Genomic DNA, 15,407 nt, shown 5'->3' on the forward strand with positions numbered 1-15,407 from the left:
GAACAAAGCTGGAGGCATCACCCTACCTGACTTCAAACTATACTACAAGGCTACAGTAACCAAAACAGCATGGTACTGGTACCAAAACAGAGATATAGACCAATGGAACAGAACAGAGCCCTCAGAAATCATGCCGCATATCTACAACCATCTGATCTTTGACAAACCTGACAAGAACAAGAAATGGGGAAAGGATTCCCTATTTAATAAATGGTGCTGGGAAAACTGGCTAGCCATATGGAGAAAGCTGAAACTGGATCCCTTCATTATACCTTATACAAAAATTAATTCAAGATGGATTAAAGACTTACATGTTAGACCTAAAACCATAAAAACCCTAGAAGAAAACCTAGGCAATACCATTCAGGACATAGGCGTGGGCAAGGACTTCATGTCTAAAACATCAAAAGCAATGGCAACAAAAACCAAAATTGACAAATGGCATCTAATTAAACTAAAGAGCTTCTGCACAGCAAAAGAAACTACCATCAGAGTGAACAGGCAACCTACAGAATGGGAGAAAATTTTTGCAATTTACTCATCTGACAAAGGGCTAATATCCAGAATCTACAATGAACTCAAACAAATTTAAAAGAAAAAAACAAACAACCCCATCAAAAAGTGGGCAAAGGATATGAACAGACACTTCTCGAAAGAAGACATTTATGCAGCCAACAGACACATGAAAAAATGCTCATCATCATTGGCCATCAGAGAAATGCAAATCAAAACCACAAGGAGAAGTGTAGAATCTTAAAAGTGACAGCAGAAACAATATCAAATGTCAGACAGAAAGCATGGTCCCATGGGGGCATTTAACGTGCTGTTGGAAGTAATCAGTGAAGCAAACAAATCATACTTAGGAAGACAGACCAAAATCACAGAAAATCGGGAAATCTCAAATGGACAGGGCCAAATAGGAACAGTACCAAATGGCTCTTCGAATGGTTGTTTCTTGCATTGCCAGAAATGAGAACACATAATTAAATTGAATGCTGTCCTTTTCAATTAACAAAATAATTGGATGCACTGGAGAAATTTAATGTATTTGATTTTAATCGAAGACACTTTACACTGAGGAGAGTCACCAATACCTAAGGCACCAAAACCTTGCTTACCCTCTTGTGGGAGAAAACTCACCTCCTATGATAGTGCCACACAACCAAATATCTAATAAAAGGAAGTGACTAGATTTCCCAACCCCTTTAAAGACACAATAAGAGTAATGTGAAAATGGTATTTAGTTCATATTGTGCATCAAGATTGATATTATAAAAATATTTTTTTAAATGTTAATCCAATGGACACATCTCTCAAATAAAACAGATCATACAACCCCCACTCTTCTGTCCAACAGCACTGAGTGCTTTTAAGAGAAGGACAAACGTTCCCGGCTTTGCCAACAGAAAACAGAAGTAGCGAAATTGTTGTTCCCCAAAGTACATTTTCCAAAAATGGCACAATTTTTTTATTTTTTCTTCGTTTGATTGAGGTATAACTGAGAAATAAAAATTGTATACAAGGTATAAAATGTGAACGCTTTGATGTATGTATTGTGAAATGATTACCATAATCAAGCTCATTAAAACATCCATCACCTCACAAAGTTACCTTTTGTTTGTAATTAAAATATTTTAAGATAGTATGTTGACATGAAAGCTGCTAAAACTGTAACAAAAAGACAGAAGAAGACTGTGAGAATCTTGGAGAAGAATAATTTAATATTTATTGTGCTCTAGTTTACTAAGGTCCAATTTAATTGTGGTTAAACAAAGTTAACAGATGACTCCAAAATCAAAGAGCTTACAAAGGCCTCTTTGGAGAAGGTATCTGTGTTCTTTGCAGTTGATAGATGTGGTAGCTAACCTGTAAAAATGTCTGTACCCTTTGGCTTGCTTTTCTAGGTGTATTTGAATCCCATCTCTGCAGTTTACTAGCCATATAAGCTTGAGCAAGTTGTTGAGCCTCATTTGAAAAAAAATTGGGAACTACTGTGAAGATCAAATGAGTTAATATGCCTGAAGCCATTTTCTCATTTGTAAAAAGAAGTGATGGGCTTAGATTAGTGATTATCAAAGTATTTTCAGATTTTCAAATTATGTTCAGGCTTCCCCTACTAGTGGAAAAGGAAATGGTAGTGGCTGCAGGGTGGGGTGTGGCTTATGGCTGACCAGTGCTTCACCTCTGCCACCCTTTTCCATTCAACCAGAGTAGCTTTTATTTTGCCTGCTGTATCGTAGGTTTGGGTTCTATAAAAGATTACTTTTTGGAAGACATATTAAACATTTAAATGTCACTTTCTTTGTGCTGAGCGGGGTTCTAAGTGCTTTTATGTATCGGCTGATGTAATATTCACAAAAAGCCTATTAAATGGGTGCTAATATGATCCCCATTTTTCAGATGAGAGAATTGAGACACAGACAAGTTAAGTAAATTGCCCAAGTTCTTGAAGATAGTAAATAAGAGACACAGATTTCAGCCCAAGCAGTCTGGCTCCACCACCCTCGCTCTAAACCACTATGCCAAAACAAAATAAAATGAAACAAAACACTTTCTGTTGCTTAAAAAATAAAAGGTAAACTTGAGAACTCCATTAGACTAATCAAATTCTAAGGACCTTTTAGCTTTAAAAAGTCCATCGTTCTACCATGAGGTAAGTAAACGAGTATCAGCATTTAGTCACAGGGTAGGCCCAAGATCAACTAAATCTATAGTGATTTTTTTTTCTGCACAGGATTGTAACTAGTGAGGATACAGGATATAGGATATCCTATTCTCACAAGATCTTGTTTAAAAGTGGGTGGCACCTCCCCGCATCTCTCTTCCCCCCGCTCTGGCCATGCAAGACGTGCCTGTTTTCTGTTTGCCTTCTGCCATGATGATAAGTTTACTGAGGCTTCCCCAGCCATGCTTTCTGTACAGCCTGCAGAACTGTGAGCCAATTAAACTTCTTTTCTTTATAAATTACCTAGTCTTAGGTATTTCTTTACAGCAGTGTCAGAACGGATTAACACAGTTGACACTCCTGCTCCAAGGCAAATATTATCTCTTGTTTGAGAGATACATTTAAGTCTGTCCAAAATATGATAAAAAGTTCCAGAAGTGCAGTCAGTTTAAAAAAACCTGTCTATAAATAGCCAAATAATTTGGCTGATTTCTTTCCATATGACTGAATATTTCACCATTAAGTAGAAAAAGCTTAAAACCGTCAACATAAATGACAGAGAGAAGAAAACAGCAAGAGAAGGAGTTTCTGCCATAAGTCAGGTGGAAGTATTTTTGTTTCTTTATTCAACACTGATTTTTGATGTCTTCAAGTGAGTCCGATTTGACAAGGAAGATATCACAGAATAGAATGGAGACATGTGGAGGAGGGGGGGTAACATTTTTCTGTGCACTGCCTTTCTTGGCATGACCTTTGTGAGGGAAATAGGGAGGAAAAATGTATGAGACAGAAGTTCAGTGGCAAGTGAAATTACTGTGTTTAAGGGAAGCATAATATGCATGCCATGCTGGACAGATACAAAATATATCAGCATAAAAGTATGTTTGGTGTGTTCTGTAAGTGCTAGTAAGGCTTTCGGAAAATATAGTCATTTTCTTCCACTTTTTAAATTGTAAAAGTCTTATTTCCAAAAAGAAAAAAACTCAGTAATACATCATGTGATCCTCATAAGCAAATTATATATTAATAAGTATCATCCTAGTTGCCCTTTACTGTTCACAAAAGACTAGTCATATCACATGTATAAATTATAAAGTACACTCAAGTTCTGTATGGTCATTATTATTATGTCAGTTTTACAGACAGAAAACTGAAGTTCACAGAATTTGGGTAACTTGCACCACGTCTTGCAGCAACTAAGTGTCAGGGCTGGGATTTGAATACAGGTTTGCTTTTTATTTATTCTTTTAATGGAGGAAGAGATTGAGAAAGTCTTTAGTTTCACTGCTGTGAAGATACTTCTTTTCCAGAATGTTTCATATTTGGTTGCCCTGATAATCAAATCTCTCCCTACTTCAACCTCTCTTCTCAGATTAGGAGTTCCTGAAGGGCAGATGCCATCTACTTTATTTCTATTTTCCCACAAACTACCACAGTGGTTGGCACATGGTAGGTATTCAATACACGTTTTTTTGAATGAAAGAATGACATTTTTGCCAATATAAATTCAATAAAACCACTTAAAGACGCTCATACCCACATTTTGTCCATTCCTTTGCAGTGACAAGCCATGTTCTGAAAAGGAACAGACCAGTGCCGAGGAGCATGGATGTCCTCATTGAACAAGAAGCTCAGGCCACCTGACAAAGAGTTTCATTATAAACCCGAACAATTATGTATTTAAAACATAAGTGAATCGATGTTGTGTTGTTACGTATCTTATATGAAAAAAATTGTCGAAGGAAATATGCAGGTATTCTAGAGCATTGTTCTTCATTTTGAAAGCCAGGGACTATTTTCAGGACACTTATTAACAGTCCAAAACATTAGCCCCCTCCTATCTACTCTATCATGCTTAGAAATCAAGTTTCACTTCTTATTAATGGCTTTAATAATTACTTTCTTTCATGTCCACACACAGTACCACAAATCCTCTTTACAGCATAGTGCAATCAATGTTTTTCCTAGTTCTGTTGCATCTAGTATTTGCATATTTGCATATGTTGCAGAACGAAAAAAAACACACACAATTATATGTGCCATGGTTCTTACCAAAACTTGGCAAGATTTACCACAGATTATTATTGTGTTCTTCATCAATATAAATTCTAAATTCCTGTACTGGTCACCGAAGCCAGTGAAAATATAAGCTGTCTTTAAGCAAGGAATTATTGAATGTTAGGCTATGATAATTATTTCGCTAAGTGACAGCTTTTGAAACGTTAAAAAAAAATCTCAACATGAATAGTGAGAATGGTGATAGAGAATTTCTTAAGATGTATAGCTTTCTTATCTGAAGAGATAAGAAATTAAGTTAAGCTAAACTGAAATAACATATCTGTTTCAGAAACAGACTATAATTAGACTTTTTAAATAATAGACTTTTTAATGAAAGAAACAGCCATTGTACCACTGGTAATTACAGATCTGCAGGAAAATCCAGGGGCTCTTCCTCATGTCTAAGACTGTCATTATACCCCAGGGCTACTGTCAGAAGAAAAAGTCTGTGCCGGATGCAGCAGACTGATGACCTAGAATGATGCTTCTTAGGCCTGTAGGGAAAAGATCTAAGGCAAATTTTGTAACCACAACAGCAGAGCTCTGAAATCCAAAAACCAGCACAGCAGAATTCATACATTCAAATCAACTCCAGCTCTGTAATTGATTCCGTCACCCTTGTAATACCAAAAACATACAAACAATGCTGTCAGTATTCAAAACATTTTTGTAATTCCTCATTGATAATTATCTGTAATGTTTGTCTATGAGCTGCTTAAAACAATCAGCTTTTTAACTCTACTGATTTTTGACCATGTCATACCACATATTGTGAACACCTGTCTTCAACAGACTTGACTCCAAATAGTCTCTGGTTTTTCCCCAAAATCAAATCCCTCTTCAAACAAACAAACAAAAAATCCACCAGTAAAAATATTTAATGAGAATTCCCAAGGTCTAAAAGCAATAACCAGACAAAAAATCCCAAGAAAATTTTTAACAAAGATAGTATTAGAACCAATGTACAGCCTGAGTCAATTATTCCTAAAGGATGCTCTCTCATTTTTATGCATATATATATATATATCTTTCATGCAAGATAATATGTTCTACTGTGCACACGTGCACTAGTACATACCCATCCATTTGCACTCACATAGAAAATTTCAAGAAATACACATAAAGAAAATTTATATCCTCTCAGGCATGTGAATGGAGAGTCAAGTGACGGGGGTGGGCAGGAGAGCTTTTATTTTACTTTATATGCTCTGTTTGTAATGATATATCTATACATGCACACACACACACATACATTACTGTGAGTCTATATTACTTTCGTAATAACAAGGGAAGAAGTAAAGGAGGAAAAATATGAAAATAGAAATGAGTGAGGGAAGGAAAGAGAGAGAAGGGAGGAAAAAAGTAAAGTAGTCCCAAAAGTTAATATCCTATTTTCCAGTCTTTTATGTTTATAATTCCATTTCGTACATTAAACCATTTTATGTGATTTTTTGTCTCCATGTTAAAAACTTGTGTTGTAAAGACCCTTATGTGTTATATGAAAGGAGTAATAGAGTTAAATTAGCAAATAATGCAAGCACAGTGACAGCTGCTATATTGAGTAAAGTGAGAATGCCCTGGCAAAGGAAAAAATATCTGAAATCTGTTCAATGTTATCATGTTTTTATTGATCAATCTGTGGCCAATTAAAAATAAACAATAAAAATACCCTTATCTAAGAGCAAATTTCAGGATGATAATTAAGGGATATCCAATATCCATGAGGACAGGATATTGCACAGTGGAACACTGAAACCACTGACAGTTTCAGGGTTTCCCCCAGAGGGAGCTTCATGGACTATTCAAAAAATAAGTGACATAAGAGTGTGATTTCAGTTTGGACTGTATTTTCTATTGTACAATCCAATCTATTTGAAAGCAACAAAATGAACACTTTAAAAATGTATCCATCCAAAAAGTATCATAAACACAATATAAAGACAAATGAAAAAGTGGTGAATCTTGGCAGCATTTATGACAAACATGGGGCTAATTTCCTTAATGTTTGAAGAGATCTTAGAAGTCAATAATAAAAAGACCAATAACACAATAGAAGTATAAATAAAGCACACATAAAATTGATAAAAAAGAAATGCATATGGACAAAAAAGTTCCATCTCATTCACTTTTAAAACTGAAATGAGGAATCATTTTTTACCGATCATACTGACACAGACCAAAGAGTCTGATAATATCCAGTGTTAATTTGCATCAACAAACACTGTGAAGTACTGTCAAAGGGAGTATAAATTGGCCCAACTATTGTATGTGGCAATGCGGCAATAACTATCAAAATCTAAAATACACATTCCTTTTGACTAGACAATTTTATGTGTAAGAATTTATTCTTCAGATATATTTTTGCACTGTCTTGTAAATAGATATGAGTGTCCATGCAGCATTTTCACAAGCACTGAAAAGAATGCAGAATTCCTCAGGAGGGAAATGTTTAGATTTTGGTGCATCCACATAATACTCGGACTACTAGACAGCTGTTCAAAGAATGGTAAAGATGTATATATGGGGAAAGAGGAAGTTTTCAAAAAAACAATATTGACTGAAAAGTCAAGGGACAGAACAATATTTGGGGGAAAACAGGAATATTGACAGTGGTTACTGCTGTAGTTGCAAGTGGAATGGGGTGGGGCTAAGTGCAGACTGGGGTGAGAGTGACTTTCCATTACAAACTCTTCAATTGCTTTGAATTTTTTTCCTATGTATACATTACTCTTTAAGAACTTTATTTAGATATAATTCACATGCCATCTGTTTAAAGTATAAAATTCAATGGTTTTTAGTGTGTTTACAGAGTCTACAACTAAGTTTAGAACATTTTCATCACACACACACACACACACACACACAAAAAAAAACCCTGCACCCATTAGTAGTCACTTCTTCTTTCCTGCTCTCTTCTTACCCCCTCACAACCAGTAGCCTACTTTCTGCTCTATGGAATTTCATTCATTTTTATGGATGAAAAAGGAATGAAATTGCCCCTAAAAGATATATCCCTAAAAGATAATCCACAATCAGAAGAAGTAGGACCTGAATAACACCACATTCTCTTACTGTACAGATTTGTGATGATTTATTTTTTGTGAGAATAGCTAAGCCATGGTACCCAGCTTCTGGTCAAACACAAGTCTGGATGTTGCTGTGAAGGTATTAATATTTTAAAAAATAAATTTTATTTTGTTTATTTAAGGCATACAACATATTATGGGATCCATACTGATAGTAAAAAAGTTACTATAGCAAAGCAAATTGCCACATCTATCATCTCACATAGTTACCCACGTTTTTTGTTTTTGTAGCAAAAGTAGATAAAATCTACACAGCATGAATCCCACAACAGGTCAATTTTATTAGCTATAGTCCTCATGTTGTACATTAAATCTCTAGACTTGTTCATGCTACATATCTGCTACTTTGTACGCTGACCAACATCTCCTCATTTCATCCTCCTCAACCCCTAACTCTGCTAACCACTGTTTGTTCTCTATCTCTGTATATTCAATTATTTTTCTTTTTAAATTCCACATATATAAGTGAGATCCTGCAATGTTTTTTCCAAGTATTCATCAACAGACAAATGAATAAACTGTGGTACATATACACAAAGGAGTATTATTTAGTCCTGAAAAAGAATGAGATATTGCCATTTGCATGTGAATAGGCCTGGAGTACATTATGCTATGTGAAATAATCCCAATACAGAAAGAAACATATTACTGTGAAGGTGTTTTTTAGATATGGTTAACATTTAAGTCAGCAGACATGGAGTAAAGCCACTTACATTCCATAATGCCTTCAATTGGTTGAAGGCCTTAAGAGAAAAGTATGGAAGCCTCAAAAAAAAAAAAAAATCCTACCTTCAGATTGCCTTTCAGACTCATGCTGCAACATCAACTCTTCCCTGGATCTCCAGCCTGCTGGTTTCCAAGCCCCATAACTGCATAAGATAATTCCTTATAATCAATTCTTCTCTCTCCCCCAACTTTCGCTCTCTCTCTCTCTCTCTCTCACACACACACACACACACACACACACACACACACACATCCTATTTGTTCTATTTCTCTGGAGAACCCTGACTAATACAAGATTCAGTTAGTGTCAGTGTTAGAAAGTACTTTACAGATCACCTAAGTCAAATCCCATCATTTTATAGGTGGAAAGACTGAGGATCAAAGAGTTTAAGTGATGTGTATGTGTCTACAGACAGATCTACAATGAAGGTAGAGTCATCTAAGGACCTCTAGAATGATAACTTGTTGCGAAAGTTTTGAAAAGTGCATAGGAATAAGGCTACAAATAGTGTTTTCAAATCTCTGTGGTCAGGACACTTGAGACATAAAGTAAAATTATCAAATTATCATTTAAAAAGTATATACAATGTGTTGAAAAACATTCAGTTTTGTAGTTTCCCCAAACTACTTTATAATATAATTATATGGTTCCTGGAGGCTAGTTATAATTGAATTATACAGTGTCTTGTTGACATTCTAGCTGGTGAAAAAAATTGCTCAGCTCTGCTTTGTGGTTCTCTAAACACTGGCTAGAATACTCATGAGGCAGCTTATAATTCAATTATAACTTCCCTCTGGGAACCATATAATTATATATAAAAGACCTAAGCCATCATATGTTCTCCATTTATTTTTTGTTATGAAAGGATTTGTCTAAAGTCTGATATTAAATTTGAATAGGTCTGAGTCAATTTGCACCTCAGAATTTACCCAGATACTAAGATAATAAAACCACATTCACCTAGCTGAATGATACTAGGAGTCAACCTGTTTATCCTCCAAATCATGAAATATAATATTTTTCTTTTTTCTTGGAGATTTTATATATATATATATATATATATATTTCCACACTGGTACACCCTCATGTTTTTAATTTAATTTGTAATTGAATTACTGAAAATTGTTGCATAATTACTACAACCGATTTGAATAGAAGATGTTAATGTGTTATATCAATTAATTAATGGTTCAAAAGAGTATGTAATTTACAGAAATAAGAAATGGGGACAATTGATATTGATCTTATCCCAGGGAAACTCTTCCTCTCTGCCTCTTTTATTTATTTATTTCCCAGATATTTGCTGAGTACTTGCTCCATTCCAAGCATTGTGTTTTCCCTTAATGCTCACAGTTCTTTTGAGAATGCATGTGAGCTCATGACTGTACATGCACACATGCATACCTCCTCTAGGAGAACATATCTCACATGAATTGCAAAGTTTGTCACTTAATTCCACAAGGATTTTATATATGCCCCCTGTTTAGCATTGTGCTTGGCTACAGTATGTGGGAAACAAAGAAGTAGGTATAAAATAAACCGTACTCTTCAGAACCTTACAGTTAAGCTGAGGAGATAAGGACAGCATACAAGTAGAGGAAACTCAGATGATGGCAACAAGATACAGTGAGGGTAGCTGTATGTGCAGAAGAGGAGGTGAAGCATGTCAAAAACTAATTCTGCCCAGGCACAGTGGCTCATGCCTGTAATCCCGGCACTCTGGGAGGTCGAGGCGGGCAGATCGCTTGAGGTCAGCAGTTCGAGACCAGCCTGGCCACCATGACGAAACCCCATCTCTACTAAAAATACAAAACAAATTAGCGGTGTGTGATCTCAGCTACTTGGGAGGCTGACGCAGGAGGATCACTTGAACCCGGGGGCGGAGGTTGCAGTGAGCCGACATCACACCACTGCACTAACTCTGTATGCCCCACAAGTTTGCCTATGGAGATGTTCTGAACCTGTATCATGATTGCCCTAACAGTTCAATCCTTCAGTGTCTAACCTGTGTTCTCGAGCAATAGAGTGAAAGGTTCAGATTCCAAACTATGAAATCAGAATGCAGGGCTTCCAGCTCTAACATTTGCTAATCACGAGATTTGGGGCAAGTTACTTAATGTCTCAATGCCTTCATATGATCATATGTAAGATGTAGATGGATAAAATTATAGAATTTATCTCAAACGATTGTTTAAAAATGAAAAGAATTGATACGAAGAAAATCACTTAGAATAGTTCCTGGCACATAGCATTTAATAGATGTTAGCTATAATACTTTTGTTGTTATCACTGCCATCTCCATAATCATCATCATCATTATCTGAGAAATATTGACAGAAGATAAAGGGGAAATTTCCATAAGATTAAGATAGAGCTGCAACTAGGAACTTTTTGACAAAGCCATATTTTTTAAAGGGTGATTCTAAAAGATAAAAATCACTGCATATAATCAAGAATACGGTCTGACTCACAAAACCTATACAACTTATAAAAGATGTGGAGGCCAAAAAAGGCAGGACTGGAGGCTTTTTTAGTTATATGAAGGGCAACATTAAAAATGAGTAAATAAGAGTTATAGTCACTGTTGTAATGATGCTATTTGTCAAACAATTCCTGGAATCAATAGCTAACCCCTACTTTGCATCTGCCTTTTCTGTCAAAGAGATTTACTTTTGAGCCAGAAATAATAACATAATCCTTAGTAAGAATAAATAAAAGACCAGTATTCACGAGGAGGTAGTGTTGAAAATATTTATGTTTCTGGGCCCTTGTGAAAGATTTCCAAGAATATTGACTTAGCTCTGATACTAGGGAGCAATCAGCACCAGAAGCCAGCATGGGCATACTCTGAATATGTCTTGACAGACTAACTTCAGTCCCCTTTTGAGCAGGCTGATTAAATTGACAAGACAGGGAAATGGGTAGATATGTTTCATATTCAGCAAGGCATTTTGCAAAGTATCTTATAATATGCTATTGGATGAGTTAAAAACTATGAGATGACAGCACAATTAACACACAAATGAATGAACAACCATATTAAAGTAGCTGATTAATTTGTCTCTAGTGATCTCTTCCTTGTCCTCTATGACATTTTTATCCAAGTCATGAGTGAGAAAATATAGTTTGTAAACAACAAAGAACTAGTAGGAATAACTAGCCTGTTGAATGACATAATCATCAAGCCCCAAATTCATGCCAGGATAGAACTATAAGCCAAATATAACACATTATAATTTCAGAGACAGATACAAAGAGACTTCAAAACGTTCATGGAAAAAGTGTATTATGAAGAAACTACGTATGGACTTCAATTTTTTTGCACCAAAATAAACTTGCACTAACTTGTTATAACATATGTGAGCAGGATCTACTTTGAGGCACTTAGATATCTGTTCAGAGGCAACCTACAGAATGGGAGAAAATTTTTGCAATTTACTCATCTGACAAAGGGCTAATATCCAGAATCTACAATGAACTCCAACAAATTTACAAGAAAAAAACAAACAACCCCATCAACCAGTGGGCGAAGCATATGAACAGACACTTCTCAAAAGAAGACATTTATGCAGCCAAAAGACACATGAAAAAAATGCTCATCATCACTGGCCATCAGAGAAATGCAAATCAAAACCACAGTGAGATACCATCTCATACCAGTTAGAATGGTGATCATTAAAAAGTCAGGAAACAACAGGTGCTAGAGAGGATGTGGAGAAATAGGAACACTTTTACACTGTTGGTGGGACTGTAAACTAGTTCAACCATTGTGGAAGTCAGTGTGGCGATTCCTCAGGGATCTAGAACTAGAAATACCATTTGACCTAGCCATCCCATTACTGGGTATATACCCAAAGGATTATAAATCATGCTGCTATAAAGACACATGCACATGTATGTTTATTGCAGCACTATTCACAATAGCAAAGACTTGGAACCAACCCAAATGTCCAACAACGACAGGCTGGATTAAGAAAATGTGGCACATATACACCATGGAATACTATGCAGCCATAAAAAATGATGAGTTCATGTCTTTTGTAGGGACATGGATGAAACTGGAAACCATCATTCTCAGTAAACTATCGCAAGGACAAAAAAAACAAACACCACATGTTCTCACTCATAGGTGGGAATTGAACAATGAGAACACATGGACACAGGAAGGGGAACATCACACACCGAGGCCTGTTGTGGGGTGGGGGTGGGGGGAGGGATAGCATTAGGAGATATACCTAATGTTAAATGATGAGTTAATGGGTGCAGGAAATCAACATGGCACATGGATACATATGTAACTAACCTGCACGTTGTGCACATGTACCCTAAAACTTAAAGTATAATAATAAAAAAAAGAAAGAAAATAAAAAAAAGAAAGATAAGATATCTGTTCAGGAGAGCACATATCAGAGTAACATGAATTCTGCTAAAATTGAAGCAAGAAAAAAAACAATATTTATGGCGAAGCTTGTGTAGAAGAATAGTGAAATCATTGATGCTTTACACAAAGTTTATAGGGACAACACCCTCCCCAAATCAGCAGTTTACAAGTGAACAACTCATTTTAAGAGGGGATGAGATGATGTTGAAGATGAAACCCACAGTGGCAGACTATCCACATCAATTTCTGTGGACAAAAATAATCTTGTTTGTGATTTAATTGAAGAAGACCAATGATTAAGAGCAGAAACAATAGCCAACACCATAGACATCTTTTTTTTTTTTTTTTTCTGCAAGCTCCGCCTCCTGGGTTCACGCCATTCTCCTGCCTCAGCCTCCTGATTAGCTGGGACTATAGGCGCCCACCACCGCGCCTGGCTAATTTTTTGTAGTTTTAGTAGAGACGGGGTTTCACCATGTTAGCCAGGATGGTCTCGATCTCCTGACCTCTGATCCACCTGCCTCAGCCTCCCAAAGTGCTGGGATTACAGCCAACACCATAGATATCTTAAGTGGTTCAGCTTATACAATTCTGACTGAAAAAATAAAGTTGAGCAAATTTTCCACTCGATGGGTACCAAAACTGTTAGTCCCAGATCAGCTGTAGGCAACAGCAGAGCTTATAGTAGAAATTGAAAACAAGTGAGATCAAGATCTTGAAGCATTTCTTCAAAGAATTGTAACGGGATGAAAGATGGTTTTACCAGCACAATCCGGAAGACAAAGCATGATCAAAGCAATGGCTATGAAGAGGTGGAATGGTCCAGTCAAAGCAAAAGCAGACAGGTTAAAAACACAGGTCATGGCAACATTTTTTGGGGAATGCTCAAGGTGTTTTACTTGTTGACTTTCTGGAGGGCCAAAGAATGATAACAGCTGCTTATTATGAGAGTGTTTAGAGGAAGATTTAGCAGAAAAGTGTCCAGGAAATCTTTAACAAGAGTCTTTCTCCGCCAGAGCAATGCTCCTGCTCATGCCTCTCATCAAACAAGGGCAATTTTGTGAGAGTTTCAATGGGAAAGCATTAGACATCCATCTTACGGTCCTGATTTGGCCCCTTTTGACTTCTTTTTGTTTCTTAATCTTTAAAAATCTGTAAATGCCACCCATTTTTCTTCAGCTAATAATGTAAAAAAAAACTGTATTTACATGGTCCAATTCCCAGAACCTTCAGTTCTTTAGAGAAAGACTAAATGGCTGGTATCATCACTTACAAAAGTGTCTTGACCTTGATAGAGCTTATGTTGAGAAATAAAGTTTATAATTTTTAATTTTTATGATTTAATTCCACTTTCCATAAACTTTTTCAAGTCCCTTCATATGTAAAGTCCTGCATTTGTAAAAATATCTCTACTACATGAGTACATGGAAACAAAAATTGGTATAAAAATAGCTGCATGTGGAGACTAAGATTCTAGTTGAGTGTAAGCACAATGAGCTGGCAAGATGATGTGGCTGATGTGAGCATAGGCTGCGTAAATGGAAATATGGACTCTAAAGAAAAAGATAATATTCTTGATCTGATTTCAGCTGCCCAAACCGTACCTGGGGTCTGTGTTCAATTGTAGGCTACTCCTCTTTAAAAGACCATGAAACAAATAGAATGTGTTCAGAAGAGAGTGACCAAAATAGCTGAATGACAGGAAGATGTGTCATTCTTGCATATGTTTAATAGCCATTTGTGACGAAATTTGTGGAAAGGACTCAAGTAACAGGAATATATGACTTAAAAAGATTTTTCGAAGCCTTAAGAAGGGCAAACTGGTAGGAAGCTGATAACTAAGAGTGGGAGCTGAGGGGAAGATGGAAACCAAGGAACACAGGGTTGCCACAACATTAAGGGTATTCCATGGATCATTTATGCCTGGGTCAGTTTTTCTCTGAAATGCAGATGGTCTGGGACTACTTCCCTAGTTCTATCTACTACTGACATTTAGCCCAGAGTCCCTCCTCCCAATAAGCACAATTCTGAGCTTACCTACTTATGCTAATGAAGGGAGGTAGAGAATTAGCAGCAATTTGTAACTTTTTATTATTGTTCCCTTCACATTACAATCCTCAAAGTGTACACTGCAGAGGGGATATCTTGCAGTATTGGAAAGATCACTGAGCTGAGAGAATACCAAGGTTATACAAGACCTGCATTAGTCCATTTTCTCTGGGTCTCAATTTTGTAACCTTAAAAAGGAGGTAGTCAGTTGAAATGGTCTCTAATGTCACTTTCAGATTGAAAATATAGTATAATTCTATTGATACTGTGTTAATTTTAAAATAATATTTTATTATTTTTTTCAAAGTTTGTAACAAAACACGAAAACAAATTATCTATTTGGCTTAGTGAATCAAACTAAATGAAATATTGCCATGCTACATATTCAGTGCAGAGAATGCTGAGAACTTTAAGTTTGGTGATTCAGGCAAACATAGTTTC

The 15,407-nt window shown here is 36.2% G+C and overlaps 1 protein-coding gene across 1 annotated transcript in view; it reads right to left on the bottom strand.

Moving 5' to 3' along the window:
- The window catches only part of TENM1 (teneurin transmembrane protein 1), an 815,747-nt gene that overhangs the window by 672,985 nt on the left and 127,355 nt on the right, over window positions 1-15,407 (bottom strand). The window lies entirely within an intron of this gene.

This window comes from Symphalangus syndactylus, chromosome X (assembly GCF_028878055.3).
Source record: "Symphalangus syndactylus isolate Jambi chromosome X, NHGRI_mSymSyn1-v2.1_pri, whole genome shotgun sequence".
Lineage (NCBI taxonomy): Eukaryota > Metazoa > Chordata > Mammalia > Primates > Hylobatidae > Symphalangus > Symphalangus syndactylus.